Source organism: Lepus europaeus, chromosome 15 (genome assembly GCF_033115175.1).
Source record: "Lepus europaeus isolate LE1 chromosome 15, mLepTim1.pri, whole genome shotgun sequence".
Lineage (NCBI taxonomy): Eukaryota > Metazoa > Chordata > Mammalia > Lagomorpha > Leporidae > Lepus > Lepus europaeus.
Genome location: NC_084841.1, coordinates 90645403 through 90663124, shown reverse-complemented (window position 1 = coordinate 90663124; position 17722 = coordinate 90645403). Strand labels below are relative to the sequence as shown.

The window sequence follows — 17722 nt, the reverse complement described above, 5'->3', positions numbered from 1 at the left end:
TCTGTCCATGTTGCTCCTCTGCCAGTCCAGCTCTCTGCTGTGGCCCGGGAGTGCAGTGGAGGATGGCCCAAATGCTTGGGCCCTGCACCCGCATGGGAGACCAGGAGAAGCACCTGGCTCCTGGCTTCGGATCAGTGCGGTGCACCAGCCGCAGCAGCCATTGGAGGGTGAACCAACGGCAAAAAGGAAGACCTTTCTCTCTGTGTCTCTTTCTCACTGTCCACTCTGCCTGTCAAAAAAAAAAAAAAAATGACCAATATTGTCCACTGTGCAATTGTCAGTTGTCTATCATGCTGAGCCATAATTTCCTCCTTCTGTTCCCAAACTTCACAAATTACGCCTCACTGTATATTTGTCAAGAAACCTTCAGCCTTCAGCCAGACATCCGGGTGTTAGAATTGATTCTGACTGGCGCTGGATAAACCCCAGAGGCTCCCCTTCCATTCCTGTGGCCCCGGTCAATCGGAGCACTGGGTTGGGGCCACGAAAGGACTTTCTCATCTAGCGGAGGAAGCAGCCCACAGGTCTGATGCCGTGAAGTTGGTTCGGAAAAATCCGTGAAGTCCTGGTCATTTCTGTGCGGATTCTCCATGACACACGTGGGCTCACAGAGTGTGGGGAGCTGAGGGAGACAATCACATGAAGTTGAATCGCTAAGATGAGCAGTTCATCGAGGCAAGCCGCGTCCTGCAGTTCCGGGGGTGACCAGTGACAGAGGAGGTGGGGACTCTGAGCCCTGCAGGCCCTGGCTATCCCCTTCCTGCCCAGCGTTATCAAGCACCACGAGGTCTCTGTATCTCTGCGCCAACCACATGGCTCTTGTTCTTGAGGTTTCTTCTGCTTGCAGCCACTTGGCATCTGCTGTTCCCTTTGCCAAGGGCACCCTTCCATTCCACTTTTGTCAAGTTAATGCCTTCTTACCTTCTGCTCAGCCACTTACCCAGGGAGACTGCCGCAAAACCGGCCAGGTCAGGTCTCCCGCTCGTAGCGTCTTCTCAGTACAACTGCACACGTACTTGTTCAATCCTCTCATTCTGCACTATTTCTCTGCAGTTGTGAGGTGAAGACCGTGCATTTTTGCACCGTTACAACCTGAGCTCCTAGCACAGTGCCTGATGCCAAGGGAGTCTCAACAAATACTTGTGCAGTGAAGTCAGGCATCTGAGAAGACGATTTCCCCCAACTCGCTAGAGGTGTGGGCGGCTGAAAGGGATGGCAGGCAGAAACTGGGGTTGCACATCCATTCACTGAGCAGCTCCTGTGTGCCAGGCTTTGAGCTAAGTCTTAAGGATATACGATGCAGAGAGTGAGTGTCACCTTCACACTGTCTTTACAGCTTCTCTTAATGGGGCTGGTGTTGTGGCGAACCAGGTTAAGCTGCCGCCTGTGACACCTTCATCCCATACGAGTGCCAGTCCTGACTGCTGTGCTTCTGTGCACCCTGCTAATGCACCGGGGAGGCAGCACAGGACGGCTCAAGCGCTTGGGCCCCTGCCACCCATGGGGGAGACCCGGATGGAGTTCCTGGCTCCTGGCTTTAGCCTGGCACAGCCCCGACTGTTGCAGCCATTTGGGGAGTGAACCAGCAGATGGAAGATCTCTCTCTGTCTCTCTGCTTCTCTGTCTCTCTCTCCCTCCTTCTCTCTCTGTAACTCCTCCTTTCAAATCAATAACATTTTTAAAAGTTACTAAATGATTCCAAATAAGAAAAGCTTCTCTTAACTATGTATATGCTAACGATAATGATGTTGATACAATAATAATGCAAGAGTGACAATGTGCACAGTAGATTAAGCTTTACACAGTAGAAACCACATTATATGCATACATATGAGAGTACTTCAGAAAGATTGTGGAAAATGTGTATTATGAAAAAACTGCATGGATTTCAAAATTTTTGTGCCAAAATAAACTTTTTCTTTTAATTACCCTTCTCCATAAACTTTCGTACCCTTGTAATATAGCAGAGATGCTCTAATTCATCAACTCACTTGATTTTCACACAACAGCGGATGAGGTAGCATCTTATCATCTCTGCTTATAGCTAAAGAAAAAGGAGGTCTAGAGAACTTAAATTTCTTGCTCAAGATTACTCATCTAAGCTAAAACTCAAGCAGAGATTGGTCTGAATCACACTGAAGCTGTATTTTTGGATATTAGAGATAGGAATGAAAGTTGGGCAAAAAATAATGTGACATACCCCCGAAGTCTCAGACCACGGCATCCCACTCTCTGACCTCATCCTCCCGCCCTTCCGTCTGTCCTCGGTCACTTCTACTCCCAGGCGACCTCACAGGGACTCTCAGAGCCTCATCTTCACCCCTCCTTACCTCCTGGCCCCTTCCAGCCTCTCTTCTGTCCTCCCTTTCCCCAAAGCTTGAACCCTCGGCTTGCATCGCATCCATCAGGGAGATGCCAGTGCCATTGTCCACCTGCTCAGCTCCTGCACAACTTGATCCTCACAGCATCCTGCTGGAGTTGGGAAACTTAAACAGGTACCCACACACACTCTGGAAGAACAGTGTCTACCATTGTCACATAGGATACGAACCATGATGGCTTTTCTTTACCTCTGAGTAGCTAAGAACTCTTGTACAAAATCTTGGCTGTGCTGAATTAGGTCAGCCTCAGCTGGGCTCTTGATGCTCCCGCCTGTCAGTCTTGCTGCTTGGCGAAGGAAAGGTCCCGCATGCTTTAGGAGAATGATTCCAGCCCTCTCTGCTCTTGACAAGTCTTCTCCATTCCCAGTGCTCTTGGGACGAGCAAACGGCTTTGGCACTGGACATCTCTTGCTGCTTACTCAGCATTCATTCCCTTTTGATTCTGGTAGTACAACCACCCATTCATCATTCTCATACCTGTGGTTTGCATGGGTGAATGCTATGGTTTCAATAAAATGTGGCTGTCCGTCTTATGCAGGCATTTAAATCCCAAAGCATTATGTTAACAGTTAATGGATCAATGTTAACGGTGGATGGATTCAGAGTGATTTGATATTATTATGGTGTCTGGGAGGTGGGCCCAGTGGGTGGTCTTTAGGTCACTGGGACCATGCCCTTGGCAGACAGTTCTCTGGAGAGGGTAGACTGTGAAGGCTGAGTGGGACCTACCTGCCCTCCAGGCTTCCTGGCTCGCTGTGTGATCATCCCTCACCAGGGGGCTGAACTTGGACTGTGAACCTCCAAATTGGAGGCTGAAATAAACCTAGTCCCTCCCTAAGTAGCTTCTCTCAGGTGTTTTAATGAAAGAAATGAAAAGCTGGGGCCGGCGCTGTCGCGTACTGGTTAAAGCCCTGGTCTGCAGTGCTAGCATCCCATAGGGGTGCCAGTTTGAGTCCTGGCCACTTCTGGGCCAGCTCTCTGCTATGGCCTGGGAAAGCAGTAGAAGATGGCCCAAGTCCTTGGACCCCTGCACCCAGGTGGGAGACCTAGCAGAAGACCTGGCTTTGGACTGGCTCAGCTGCAGCTGTTGTGGCCATTTGGGAAGTGAACCAGTGGATGGAAGATATCTCTCTCTTTCTCTACCTCTTTCTGTAACTCTTTCAAATAAATAAAATAAATCTAAAAAAAAAAAAAAGAGAGAAACGAAAAGCTGACAAAGCTAGTTGTTTTCGCTGAAGTGATGGGTTCAGGGATGGGCATTTGACCAATCTGAGTGAATCTAAAACCCAAGTCTGTCCTAGGGCCCTGGAAGCGTGACTCTGGAAGACACAGTCTCCTCTTGAGATGACTGCTGCTCAGCAGTTTTAGGGAACGGAGATGTGGCCACATGGGCAGAGCCTGTCTGGAAATGAAATAGAACCTGGCCGGCACCGTGGCTCAACAGGCCAATCCTCTGCCTTGCAGCGCCTGAACACCGGGTTCTAGTCCTGGTCGGGGCACCGGATTCTGTCCCAGCTGCCCCTCTTCCAGGCCAGCTCTCTGCTATGGCCCGGGAGTGCAGTGGAGGATGGCCAAGTCCTCGGGCCCTGCACCCGCTTGGGAGACCAGGAGAAGCACCTGGCTCCTGGCTTCGGATCAGGGTGATGCGCTGGCCGCAGCGGCCATTGGAGGGTGAACCAACGGCAAAGGAAGACCTTTCTCTCTGCCTCTCTCTCTCACTGTCCACTCTGCCTGTCAAAAAAAAAAAAAAAAAAAAAAAAAAGAAAAAAAAAGAAAGAAAGAAATAGAACCCTAAGAGGCATCAGACACAAGAAAAAGATAGATTCTTAAGGCCATGGCTGAGTGAGCTGCCACTGCTCTGGGTACATCCCGTTTAAATTCACGTGAACTAACACACTTCCCTGATTTGCTCCAACCATTTGGGTTGGATTTCCCTTGCTTGTGACTGATACACCTTGCCTCGTGGAGGGCGTCCCGACTGCTTTCCCTGACGCCTGCTTCATCGCTGATGGCCAGCCCCTTTCTCACAGCTGCGTCCTGGGTCTTTGCACCAGTCCTCCCATGATTCGTCCCTCTCTCTCTTCTATCGTCAGTTCTCTTTCTACAGATTCTTTACTCTTGGCTTACAATGTGCCCGTTTTTTTACCCAGACAACTCAGAGTGTTGTACTCATAGGGGATGGTAGGACATTTGAAAGAGGAAAGCAAAGGCCAGCCCCCCACCCTCTGATGGGTGTTGACTGAGGATCCTTGGAATTCTGCCATCCTAGGGCTGGATTATCTCACATGTGTCGTTCCTGAAATGTGTCTTACTAAAGTTCAACCCCAAAGTGACTGGAGAGAACTCCCTTAGGAGACACGCCGAGCAGACTCGTTATTTATTTCACATTTATTCAGTGCCACCCTCACAAAAGATTCCAAAGTCTTGTTAATTGGGATTTGTCCAGGGCAAAGCATCACTGGCCGGACCAGGTATACATTTTATATATTTATACATTTACATATTTTACTCATTTCCCACTGTCCATTCTGTATGACAACAACACACAGAGCTGTCCGTTTTCAACCTGCTCCACTTTCTATTCTGAAGAATTTCAAGCACAGTGAAACTCATCACACCCTTCCCCCAGGACCACGGATCATGAGCACTTTTCCACAGACATGCCCTCTCCACCCTCCCCTCCCCCTCTCTGACATAAACACAGCACACAGGGTCTTCAGCTGAAGAGTCTTAAAACAGGGTACAGACGTCATCACCTCTCCCCTTCATCCTCTAGTGTGTATCTCCTAAGAGTAATGACTTTCTCCCACGCAGCCACGATGCCATTGTCATATCTAGAAATCCGGCATCCATACAATAAATTGTCTCCCACACAGCCCGTGTCCCTTCATTGTTCCGATTCTAGTCTTCTCATTGTTTTCCTCACCTGCATATTTTGAAGAATTACACATTGCGTTTAGCTGTGATGCCTCCTTAGTCTCCTTCTGTCTAGAACCATCTCTCCATTTAAAAAAATTTCATGACATGGATACTTTTGAAGAATCCGTGCCTGGCACCTTGTAGAATGCTCTGTAGTTTGTGTCTGAGTGCTTCCTTATGGTTGGATTCAGCATTTTGGCAAGAACACTACAGAAGAGTAGTGTTTCCTCTGCAAACACTGAGCAGGTTGGTTCCCTACTCTTGACAGGTATGGTCATTTTTTCTCTTTCTATATACTTATCAACTGAGTTATTTGTTATGGGAAGCTCCTTGAGATGAGGCCGCTATCTGTTTATTGATCACTTAGCAAAGTGAAATGGAGAATAAGATAATTATATATGTATTTTTAAAAACTTCTAGAGGAAAAAGGTCCGATTTCAATTATCTGAATATGTCATTAGAACATTTTTAGCATCTTGGGAAACAGAATTATCTGTCCAGTTGTCTCAGCTGTGCCATCTTCTTTGTGCACACAGACCTGGCCAGATGATGGGATCTGTTGTCTGGAATTTGCCAATCAGCGGCGAAGTTCAGTGGCTTCAAGATGAAACAATGTAACGGAAAGCAGAGATCCATCCAGGGTCCAGAGCTGCCAGAACTATCTCATGACCTTGAGCCAATCACATGCTCTTTCTGGGCCTCAATTCTCCCGCCTGTGAAATGGGGATACAGGACTTCAGGATCTCTACAATTCTATCATTCTAAAGGTTCATCCATTTCTATGGTTGACTGCTACATACTCCACATCATTGTGACTCCTACAAGTGCTTATGCCTTTTGTGAGATCAAAATAATTTGATTTTTTCCCTAAGGAGGTAGGATTTTAGGAACAGGGAGGAACTCTGGGATCATCCCCGTCAGCTTGCCCCCGGTGCAGGTCTCTTGTCTGACCGGTGCCATCTGGTGTGAACCAGAACCTCCAGGGGAGGTGAGAGTGTGCTCAGCACTCCCGCGTCTGCCTGATGATCTGTGACGTCCCCAGCCTCCCCTCTGCCTGGTCTCAGAAGTCTTCCTTCAGTGACACACCGGTGTGTCTCCACCTGGCCTCCTCCCTTGGTCCCCACCTCGTCCACGGACCCACTGTGACCGCACTAATCTCTTGCTCAGCCCCACAGCATTGCCCTCACCCATCCCTTGACACCCCAGCGTTTCTAATTATACCAGGCGCACGTGAACGCTTGTTCACGGGCAGCGCTGCACAGCGCTGGGTCATGTATGCAGGACAGCTGTGTCATGTATGTAGAACAGGGAAACAAGGGGCGTGTACACTTCCTACACTCCAGATGTGTGTTTTACTGCTTGTAACTTGACCAAGCAAAGCCACTGACCAGCTCATACACCACCCATATAGAATGGTAACAGCATCATTGCCAGGTGAATACGAGACACCTGTCAATTCACTCGCGTAAGACTAAAATATCACATGTGGCATTTGAAAGGCCTTTGAGTTAGCAGTACGTCCTGCGATGCGCTGTGACGTGCAGCAGCTGAAGGAGAAGTCGGGCTGCGATGACTGTCCATTGAGAAATGCGATCCTGAGGGTTTCGGCGGCTTCTTTGTGTTTTTAGAGTAAATAAGTAACTCCCATTTCCAGTCAGTGTGGGTTTAATGCTGATGTAAATCAGGAGTGCCTTTCCCATATTTTACTCCCAACAGATATCTCTGCAAAGCCTTAATATGAGTAGTTCTATTTAGAAATCAGAATAAGACAGTAGTGCGAGGACTCTCAGACACCATGTATTCTGTGAGTGATGGGATTGGGACCCAAAGTTGCATAGCCTTGGTGGCTGGGCCACACCTAGAGCTGGGCTTCCCCAATGACTTTCAAACTGTCTTGGTGGGAGCCGAAGGGGTCTCAGAAGTTTCCTTAGGGCCATCTTAGGGGAGAGAGAGAAAGAGTTGAATGTTTCTCAATCTCTCCAACTAGAACCACACTCCTTGTATTTTATATATTGTGGTTCCAATTATAAATTTGAATTAGAGGAAAGAATCCTGGTGTTTAAATGTACTTTTTATTATTATCATTATTTGACAGAGTTAGACAGTGAGAGAGAGAGAGACAGAGAGAAAGGTCTTCCTTCCGTTGGTTCACCCCTCAAATGGCCTCTAAGGTTGGTACTGCACCCATCTGAAGCCAGGAGCCAGGTGCTTCTCCTGGTCTCCCATGGGGTGCAGGGCCAAAGCACTTGGGCCATTTTCCACTGCACTCCCGGGCCACAGCAGAGAGCTGGACTGGAAGAGGAGCAACGGGAACTAGAACCCAGTGTCCATATGGGATGCCGGTGCCACAGGCGGAGGATTAACCAAGTGAGCCACGGCGCCGGCCCCCTTAAATGTACATATTTTTAAAAATTGGTAGCCATCCCTTACCCATACCATGGTGATTGCAAACATTTTCCTGAGGCAATTACCATATATTAGTATGAAGTTCTAAATTATCTGCATTTAACATTATTATTTAACTTGGTTCTTTAAATAAATGCCTCCTAAGTGGTTTGTGCAGATAAAGACACTGTTGAGGGACCTGGAGAAAATCCTCTTTGCCGTCTTCACAGTCAGCCGTCTTCCCCTGGACTTTGCCAGCTGCTACAGAGCTATTGCAGAACGAAGAGAAACAGAATATGGCCGGGGCCATGAGAGGAATTAAGAAACGCAGTGAGCTTAGGTCTCTGCAAGCTCGCCCAGCACTCCCTTGTACTGGGAACGGGGTGTTGGGTGGTGCTGGCCGCTGGAGGAACCTGTGTCTTCCGAGGTCTAAGCCGCCTCAGGACTTTGTCCCCCAGGGATGAAGCCCTGATGGAGAGCTGAGGAGCGAGCGCACACATTTCGCTGTCCCCTGGCGTGTTCCGTTAACGGTGACATTCTCCTTTCCCACGTGGTGACGCGATGACGCCTGCAGCTCTCCAGGTCTTCTCCGGGTCAGGGACTGGCCTACCTGGCAGTCCTGTGGGCGTTCTGCCTTTCGAATTGGCTGATGTTGTCGAAGTTCATTTGGACTGCTTAGTTTCTGAAATGTTTTATTGATCATTTACCTGCCCTTAGTTCTAAAAAGGATTTGTTTGCTAAATATGAGGGCTTTCTTCAACAATTCATGGAAGAATGGAATTAAAAGATGTTTATTTTGGCACAAGGAAATTAGAAATCCATACATAGCTTTTTTGAAAGTAGGCATTTTCCTTGAATTTTTTTGAAGTTGTAAATTTGAATAGACTGCTAAAAATAAAATCTAAGCATGAATGCTTTTTAAAAAAATAAATATTTTTATTATACTATACTCTCCCATTAGAAAGGAAGCTCCACGTGGCAAGCGATTTTTCTCTATTTTATTCAATGTTGTATCAGTATAACAGGACACATAATGGGAACTATATAAATATTTGAACAAATAAGCAAACTAAATGGGTTCTTACTATGACCAGGTTTTTTATTTTATGTTTTGCTTAGATTATCTCATTTAATCCTCAAGACAGCCATAAAATTTAGTTAATAGTATGCTTCTTGCTACTATTTGAATGTCTGCTCTCTCCAAACTCAAGTTGAAATTCAGTTGCCATTGTAACAATATTAAAAGGTAGGACCTTTTTTTATGATTCTGTCTTCTACACGTTTATGTTTATTTTTTTCAATTTTTTTCCCAAAGAAATCTTTTATTTAATGAATACACATTTCCTAAGAACAACTTTAGGAATATAGTGATTCTTCCCACCATATCTGTCCTCCCACCCCACCTCCTCCTCCCTCTCCCATTCCCAGTCCAATTCTCCATTAAGATTAATTTTCAACTAACTTTGCACACAGAAGACCAACTCAATACTAAGTAAAGATGTCAACAATTTGCACAAACACACACACACACACAAACTGTTTGAGAACTAGTTTTACAGTTAGCCCTCATGATATAACTCATTTAGGACAGAGGTCCTCCATGGGGAGTTAGTGCACAGTGACTCCTGTTGTTAATTTAACAGTTAACACTCTTATGTATGACGTCAGTGACCACCCGAAGCTCTCGACATGAGCTGTCCAGGCTGTGGAAGCCTTCTGAGTCTACAAACTCCGTCAGTATTTAGGCAGGGCCATAGTCAAAAGTGGAAGTTCTCTCCTCCCTTCAGAGAATAGTACCTCCTTCTTTGATGGCCCGTTCTTGCATGAACGCTTTGGGAAGTGGGTGTTCTCCCCACTGGGAGAAGCGTGGTTTGCACCCTGACAATTCACAAATGTTTTAGATTCACTGTGAACCTCTTTCCTTCACTAGAGCACTCACATGCAAAGAAAATGGAAGCACCTTTCCATGACACCAGGAACTTGTGTGTCCCTTATCACAGCAACAAGAAACCCACCTTTTGCAAAGACTTTCACAGGAACTCGAGGTGGGCTGAGCTGTAACGTCTCTCTTCCGGCACTTTAACAGGTGCACAGCAGTCATCGGTCCACTTGTGGTTTCTCCTTACCTGTGGCAATATGGTGGCAATATTCAAACCAAAGGCAAACATTACGCTCTGGCAATAATGGCTTCTAAACCAATCCAGCATGAAAACTGATTAGAAAGGAGGGTTTCCAATGGAAGATGGATACGCTGTTTCTGGAAAATACCATGACTACTGAAGAACGAATTGCTCCCCTCTTGTTTCGGGATATTTCCTCCAGCTCAAGAAAGTCAGGGTACGAAGAACACACCCTCCTGCTACTCACCAGGTTCCTTCTCAAAGTTACAGAGAATCTGACATCTCCAGTGCAACTTCCGGAGACAGGAGACTATCTGTGGTTAAGAGAAGGGAGATCCAAACATTTCTGTGTCTTTCCATCAGATCTGTCACTCGTTTGTTCATTTAATAAGTATCTCTGCCGAGTGCTGACTCGGGCAGACGCTGGGCTTACAGAGGGTCTCTGCCCTGGGTAGGCGTGCATATTAATTCTAATAGGAACTAGGTAATAGCAGGAAGGAATATCTCCAAATATCACTCTGGCCCTCTTTTAGGGCTTTGCAAACACGTGTTTTAAGACAGTTATACCAAAATGACATTACTTTTAGGCTAGCAAGTTATTATGGATAAGGTAAATAAATTACATGTTTTTAAGTTCTGTAAGGTTCAGCATGGTATACTAAAATTACATTTTGAGCTCTGGGCCTATTTTGGCTGAAGGTCAAAGGCCAAAGCATCAGAGTTCTCCAAATGATTGCTGGTGGCACGGTGTTGTGGAAAGAACACAGGCTTTTATCAAAAACCGTTATCCAGTTATTAATTGAATTAGCAGGGGCAAGGCACTTTGTTCCCTCAGCTTGGTATTCTCAGATAAAGCAGAGCCAAGAACAATATCTACCTCATGCCGCTGCTGTGAGAGGCGTACGTGAAAGCACTCTGAAATCTTAAGGCCAGTAACAAATGAGTTTTTCACAGCAAATACCCAACAACTCCATCATCAGCCTGGAAACATTATTGTGCTGTTCCTGGAGCCAACCCCAGATGACCACGCCGCCACGCGTTTTCACTGCTGAGGTTGCCACAGGGTAGTGAACGCCTTTAAGTAATCCATGTTAGATTTCAAGGGGACAAAGCACCACGAGGAAGTTTCTAACTATTTGAAATGCTTGTATAACTGTATTAATAAGCCAAGACGGCAACCTGGAGGAGGCAGCCTGAACGAGAGGAAAGGTGTTGCCTGGGTTGAGATGTCGGGGGTGTAATTATCAGAAGACTCAGCAAACGTCAGTTGAAGTCAAAAGGACGGTGGCCGGCTCGCCTGAGTGGAGCAGCCTCTGACACTCTCCTTGACTCCATCACACCTGTCACTCAGGGACAATCTCCAAGCATCTGCCGGCAGACTCACAACAGAAGGAGCATTAACAACCACAACAGACGAACAACAAAAACACTCCTTAAGCACCTGTCCCTTCTGCCACAAAGACCCTGGGAGTCCCCTCTTACACTTGATTAGCCCTAACTGGGTCCTGGCCACCATGAGCTATAAGGCAAGATGGGGAAGCAGGTTCTAGCAAAAGGGATGATGGCTGCACCCTAAGGGCCCTTGACACAGTGTGATTCAGCTCCTGGGGGTGAGAACATTGTGACCAAACAAAAACCAGCATTTTAGTAATCAGGCTGGAGAGTGATTACTGGATGACTGCCTGGGGTGTCCTTCTGAGCTGTCTGTGTGTGGAAAACTGGTAATGAGCAGATCCTACACACAAAAGAAACACTGCCGAGTCTTCGAGACGAGACAGCCTAAACCAACAGCCTGAACTACGAGGTGGCAAAAACACACGTGTACAGGTGACAGCACAGCGTGTCGGAAAGCCGAAGGCCTCCGTGCCATCTGACGCATGTGAGCCCCACACAGTGGTCGCTTTCCCTCTGATGGAGATGCCCAGTTTTAAGGTTCCCTCCGGGTGTGACTTCTGCTGTTAGTTACAAGGTGTAGAGCTTTTGTCAACCCAGCAGCCTGTCTCCTAAGCCACTGTGAAATTTGGTTTCTCACCCAGGTTAGGCTCTGGCAAGACAACAGAGAGTGAAGAGCCAACACCAGGGAGCAGGCATTTTGCCCAGCGGTGAGGCCGCTGTATCCCACACCGAGCACCTGGGTTCACCTTCCTGCCCCAGCTCCTCACGCCAGCTCTCTGCTTGTGCAGGGGAACTGGGTCCTTTTCACTGGCATGGGAGACCCAGACTGCACTCCCAGCTCCTGGCCACCTCCTAGCTGGTGCCGCTGCTGGCGTTCGCGGCACAAATCAGTGGACTGGGAGCTCTCAAAGTCTGCTTCCCTCCCTCCCCTCCTTCCTTCCTCTCATAAACTTCAGAAAAAGAAACAAACAACTGGTGCTGCTGGAGTCTGCCCTGTCTTCCTGCGCCATGTCTTTGTTAGCTGACTTTCTGTCACTCCCTGTTCCGCTGAAGCTCCAGCTAGGCTGTGACAACCTGCTTTTTTGCAGACGCCACCTCTCAGCTCCTGCAGGATCCAGTGACGGCCACACTGCCCCAGGATTCCATGGTCCCGCTGCATGGTCTCTGAGGACGAATGACGGTGGAGGCACAGGAGAGTGATGGCAGTGTGTAATGGATTTCCTCCCTTCCATCCCAATACATTTAAAAAAGTGACCAGTCCCAGGGGTGACCTCTGTTGGCATGTAGGATAAACAACCTTGTTTTCCCCTCCTTTACAATTTGTATGGATTACTGTGGTATTTGGGGCACATAAGATACCAGATGAAATGAGCCCACTGACAAAACAAATAAACAAGATGTGTGTCCGGAGGGAGCTGACAGAGCTACAGCTTGCCCCTCCCTCCCTGGTCTCCTCCCATCCAGTCCACTCCACCCCTCAGTCTGGCTCCAGATATTCCTGAGTGATGGACTAGCACACAGGAAGTGAGCAGCCACTGGTCTGCCCTGGAAATCAGAAAAGTCATCTACTGAGCAGAGTGAATGGAACGAGAGGCATGCGCCAAGGGAACTGAACCTTAATGCGGCCCCAAGAGCTCTGGCTGTCCATCTCTCTGCTACTCTCTCCCACTCCCTCCCTCTATAAACATCTCGGGCCTGGGGGCCCATTGCCTTGCTGAGAAATGGCTCTGGATTTTAATCCTCGAATGAAAAATTCTCCCAAGTTCTTAGTGATTCCTGGGAGTGAACTTTCTGTTTCTTACACTCTTGTTTTATTTTTCATTTATTTGAGAGTCTGAGCCAGGCAGAAAGAGAGCTTCAATCCACTGGCTCCCTCTCCAGATGCCCACAGCAGCCTGCGCCAGGCCAGACTGAAGCCGGGAGCCTGAAATTCACTGTGGGTATCCCGTGTGGGTGGCGGGAACCCTCCCAGGCTATGCATTGACAGGAAGCTGGAATCAGGAGGGAACTGATCCAGGATTTCTGCTACGGGATCATCCCAAGTGGTATCTTAACTACTTCGCCAAATGTCTGCCCCAGGAAATGTTACTTTGTAAAAAGACAATAGGGCACTTGGTGACTGTTCCCCCTTAATGGCTCCTGTTTTTTTTTTTTTTTTTTATCTGTGTGGTATTCGGGTATCAACTCTAGATTATCCATGAAAGACATCAGAAACATGAAAAATCAAGATCAGTAAAAGGTCATCAAGATATTACTCTGGCATATATTTCCTTTTTATATTTAATGTGGCCCCAGTGGTCAACCAGGAGCTTTTAAAACTTCTAGCAACACGGTGGACAGTACAGCAGGGTCTGCCGCACAGCATGTGAGGGATTCGTCCGCGGCTACTTTCCTGCTCTGCCTTTCTCCCAGCTTCAGGGGAGGCTGCACTGCTGCTCCTCAGGACGGCAGCAGGTCAGGCAGGTTAGCTCAACTCTGCCTGCTCAATGGAATTATCTGGGCAGCCTCCAAGAATTCCCATGCTTGATCTCCTTCCAGAACGATGATGTGATGGGTCTGAGCAAGCCCGGAACACGGAGATTGTTTAAAACACTCCGATTGAGTATAATGTGTAACCGAAATTGAGAACCATTGATTTAGTCTCAGCATTTCTGGACTCTACCAGCCTGAAGCCGTGAAATACGTAACTTACAGGTGCCCTTTTCCAGGGTCCCAGAAGAGATTTTTCTGCCTTTATCATTTTCTTTTAGAACTTCCACTTGACCAGAATAAATAGAGGCCTACAATTACCAACTCCCACTGTGTTAGTCAAGGGTCTTCAGGGAAATAGAACTGATAGGGTAGAGATTATATAAATTGTATATTCACACACACACATAAAGATTATATAAAGCTTATGAAAATGTGGAAAATGAAAAGTATGAGTTTATTTTAGTACAAAAAATTTTAACATGCATGTGTAGTTTTTTCTTGACAGACATTTTCCATAGTATGAAGAAAACTTTTTACACCATAACAAACTCATACTTTTGAATCCATTTCCTGTGAATCTTTACGTATCCTCACAGTACATATATAATTTGTAATATAACACAGACACTTATTATAACGAGTTTGGAGACCGAGGAGGCCCACGTCTGCAGCAGGGGAGCTGAAGACCCGGGAGAGCTGGGGCGGGGGCAGCTCCAGCCTGAGGGTGGGGCCTGACAACGGAAGCGCTGATGCAGTCAGCCCCAGGCTGAACCAGGCACCCTGAGGCCCGCAGTTTCCAGTTCAGTTCCTCAGACAGGAAGAGGCTGATGTCCCAGCTCAGCAGCTACACAGCAGGGCTCGGCCCATGCACCAGGGAGGCCTCTGTTCTAGTCAGGCCTCCCACGGATGGGGTGGGGACCACCGTCGCATCTTCAAGCAGGAGGACAGTCTGCCCTGTGGGAGCACTGTTCATCCCATCGAAAACCCCTCCTAGACACCTGGCCAGACATGACGCTGAGTCTGTCTTTGAGGGTGATTTTTTCTTCTTTCCCTTGAGAACTCCCTAGTGAAGAAAACACTTTACATGTCTTCTTGGTACTTCCAGACTGCCAGCTCTCTGGGGCCATTATACAGCAAAACAAGGGTTACCTGAACGCAAGGCTTCACAAATTATGTGATACCGTGACGACTGATCTAACGGTGGAGACAGCTGTCAAGTGACTAACAGCAGGATAACGTATACAGAGCAGACACGCTGCTCTAAGGGATGACTCACATCCCAGGTGGGGTACAGTGGGACAACAGGGGACTTGGTCATGCTACTTAGAACGTTGCTCAAGGTAAAACTGATGAATTGGTTACTTCCATAAGATTCCATTTAATATTTTCAGACTTGTGTTGACAATGGGGAAATGAAATCAAAGTGAACCTATGGACCATGGGGGACTCCTGAATGTTTTGGTTTAATTCCTCAACACTCTTTTTTTTTTTTTTTTTGACAGGCAGAGTGGACAGTGAGAGAGAGAGACAGAGAGAAAGGTCTTCCTTCCGGTGGTTCATCCCCCAAATGGTTGCTATGGCTGGAGCGCTGTGCCAATCTGAAGCCAGGAGCCAGGTGCTTCCTCCTGGTCTCCCATGTGGGTGCAGGGCCCAAGCACTTGGGCCATCCTCCACTGCCTTCCCAGGCCACAGCAGAGAGCTGGACTGGAAGAGGAGCAACCGGGACAGAATCCGACGCCCCAACCGGGACTAGAACCCGGGGTGCCAGTGCCGCAGGTGGAGGATTAGCCTAGTGAGCCGCGGCGCTGGCACTCAACACTCTTGACAGCACTTTTGTCCCTGTGGATTCTGTGATCCCTTGGTGACAGCACACAACCCTACTTTATTTCCCTGCTTAGAGAATGGATTATTCTTAGTTTGGCTTTTAATTTAGAGGTGGAGGTTAGGGAGAAATTAGACTTTTTTTAAGAGGTAAAAGAAGCACCTTTGCTCATTGAAAGTGAACATGAGAATGTGAATTAAATAAGAATCATTTACTCTTACAAATGGAGCTGGGAAGTGGTGGGCTGGAATCTGAGTACGCACCGGAGTTCTGGGCCTGGCCCTTTTCTTATTTTATTCTCACAATAGGCATGGACAATAGGTCTTATTTCTCTTATTTTTGCCCAAGGTTGCAGAGTTATAGAGTGGTAGAACTGGGATTCACATGATCAAACTTGCTATCCTCTACACCCTGCATACCTGGGGCTTTCCTATCTGGCCAGGTCTTTAAAGTGCATTGAAGAGGTCATTGCCGATCTGCTGGGGGGTCACGACCTGGGTGCGCCCTGCTTTCTCCAGTGAGCCCTTCCGTGCATGGTAGTGCATCTGTGAAAGACGTCTGAGACAGGTATAGCTCTTTCCCCCTCTAACAAAACACCAACTAAATGCCCCATTTTTTAACCTAACTCCGTTCCAACTCTTTCATTCTTGTCTATTTTAGAAGCAATGCCAGTTAATTTGATAGATTCGGAGAGGTGGAACAAAGCATCCAAATTGTAACAAGATCGCCTCTGTTAACAGATGCCATGAGCTTGCAGACAGAAAGTTGTAAAGAACATGCACACACAACTCTTCGTACTAACAGAAGGATTCAGAGGTTGCAGGATACATCAGTATAAAAAGAGCAATCATATTTCTATGTACCAGGAATGAACGGCCCAAAAAGGAAATCGAGGAAACAATTCCATGCACAATAGCATCAAACAGTGGGACAAAAGCTCTAGAACAGGTTCATGTTTGCCAGAACAAGTCTTAATGCCACCTCACAGATCTCAGTCCTTGGTCCTTGACTAAGTACTCTGGGTCAAAAAATTGAATGAGGACATAGAAGATAGCAGATATCAATACATCAGATAAACCAATGGAAAAATCTGGAAGAAATGGATGGAGCAAACATTTAGATTAAATTTAGCTGCTATGTGACTATGTAAGAAAAGTACAGAGATTGATTGATTGGGGGCGGAGCCAAGATGGCGGATAGTGAGGACATGCGCCGTAGTTTGGGAAAATAAAGTTTCATAAAAGTGGAATTACTGTAGCCTCAGGAAAAGATTCAAGAAAAAAACCGCAGAGGAAACGCTTCTGGATCTAGTGGATGTGACACAGAGAACCTACAGGGAGCCCACCGCGTGGAAACCCAACCGTGGGAGCCGAGCCACAGAATCTCGCCAGCGCAGGAACGAGCGGGAGGTAAGACAAAGGCGTCAGAAACCCGAGACATTGGGGGGAAAAGCAGAGGCCTCTCTATTCACTCACTGAGCAAAACAAAGAGCAGGTGCCATTTTACATATGTAAAGCGCCCACAACGAGTTCACAAACTCAGTAACATGGAACTTTGGTGAAACTTGAGAACACATTGAGGGCTGCATAAACTCTTTGTGTGGTCCCAGGGGTAGATCAAACGAATACTCACAGAGGCCAGATTTCAACTACACTCAATTCCACTCACCTGTACCGAATAACTTCCCAACTGAGTCAAAAAAAAAAAAAAAAAGAGAGAGAGAGAGAGAGAGAGAGCAATCCAGCAAGGAGCAAGGGAGAGAACAATCTGGGTGAGTCGCTTTTTGCACAGCCTTAAACCCGAAGAATCAAGCGGAGCTCTCTGGCCACACCCATCACAGCCTCTAAGGATCCATCAAAGCAGACAGCCCACTTAGAGGCATAGTATAATGAGAAAAAAAAAAAAAAACACCACAGCCAAAAAAAAAAAAAAAAACAACATAAATTATCTCCAACATGCCAAACAACAAACATAGAAACCGAGGTAACAAGAGCAAGGAAGACACTATGATGCCCCCAAATGAACAAGACACCCCAATCCAAGATTATGAAGATGAAGAGATAGAGGAAATGCAAGAAGCAGATCTCAAAAAATTGATAAGAACATTAAGAAGTTCTCAAAAACAAATTCTTGAACTACAGAAATCCTTAATGGACAAGATAGAAAATCTCTCTCATGAAAATGAAATATTAAGGAGGAATCAAAATGAAATGAAACAACTAGTAGAA

General features: G+C 46.9%; 1 long non-coding RNA gene across 2 annotated transcripts in view; it reads right to left on the bottom strand.

The window, feature by feature from the left end:
* Window positions 1–202: 202 nt before the first annotated feature.
* LOC133774353 (uncharacterized) overlaps window positions 203–17722 on the bottom strand; it is a 98770-nt gene continuing 81250 nt past the window's right edge. For both annotated transcript variants that reach the window (XR_009868061.1, XR_009868060.1), the window contains exons 4-5: window positions 9701–9811; window positions 203–622 (exon numbers count right to left, since the gene is read on the bottom strand). This is a non-coding gene — a long non-coding RNA (uncharacterized LOC133774353). The remainder of the gene's footprint in view (window positions 623–9700; window positions 9812–17722) is intronic.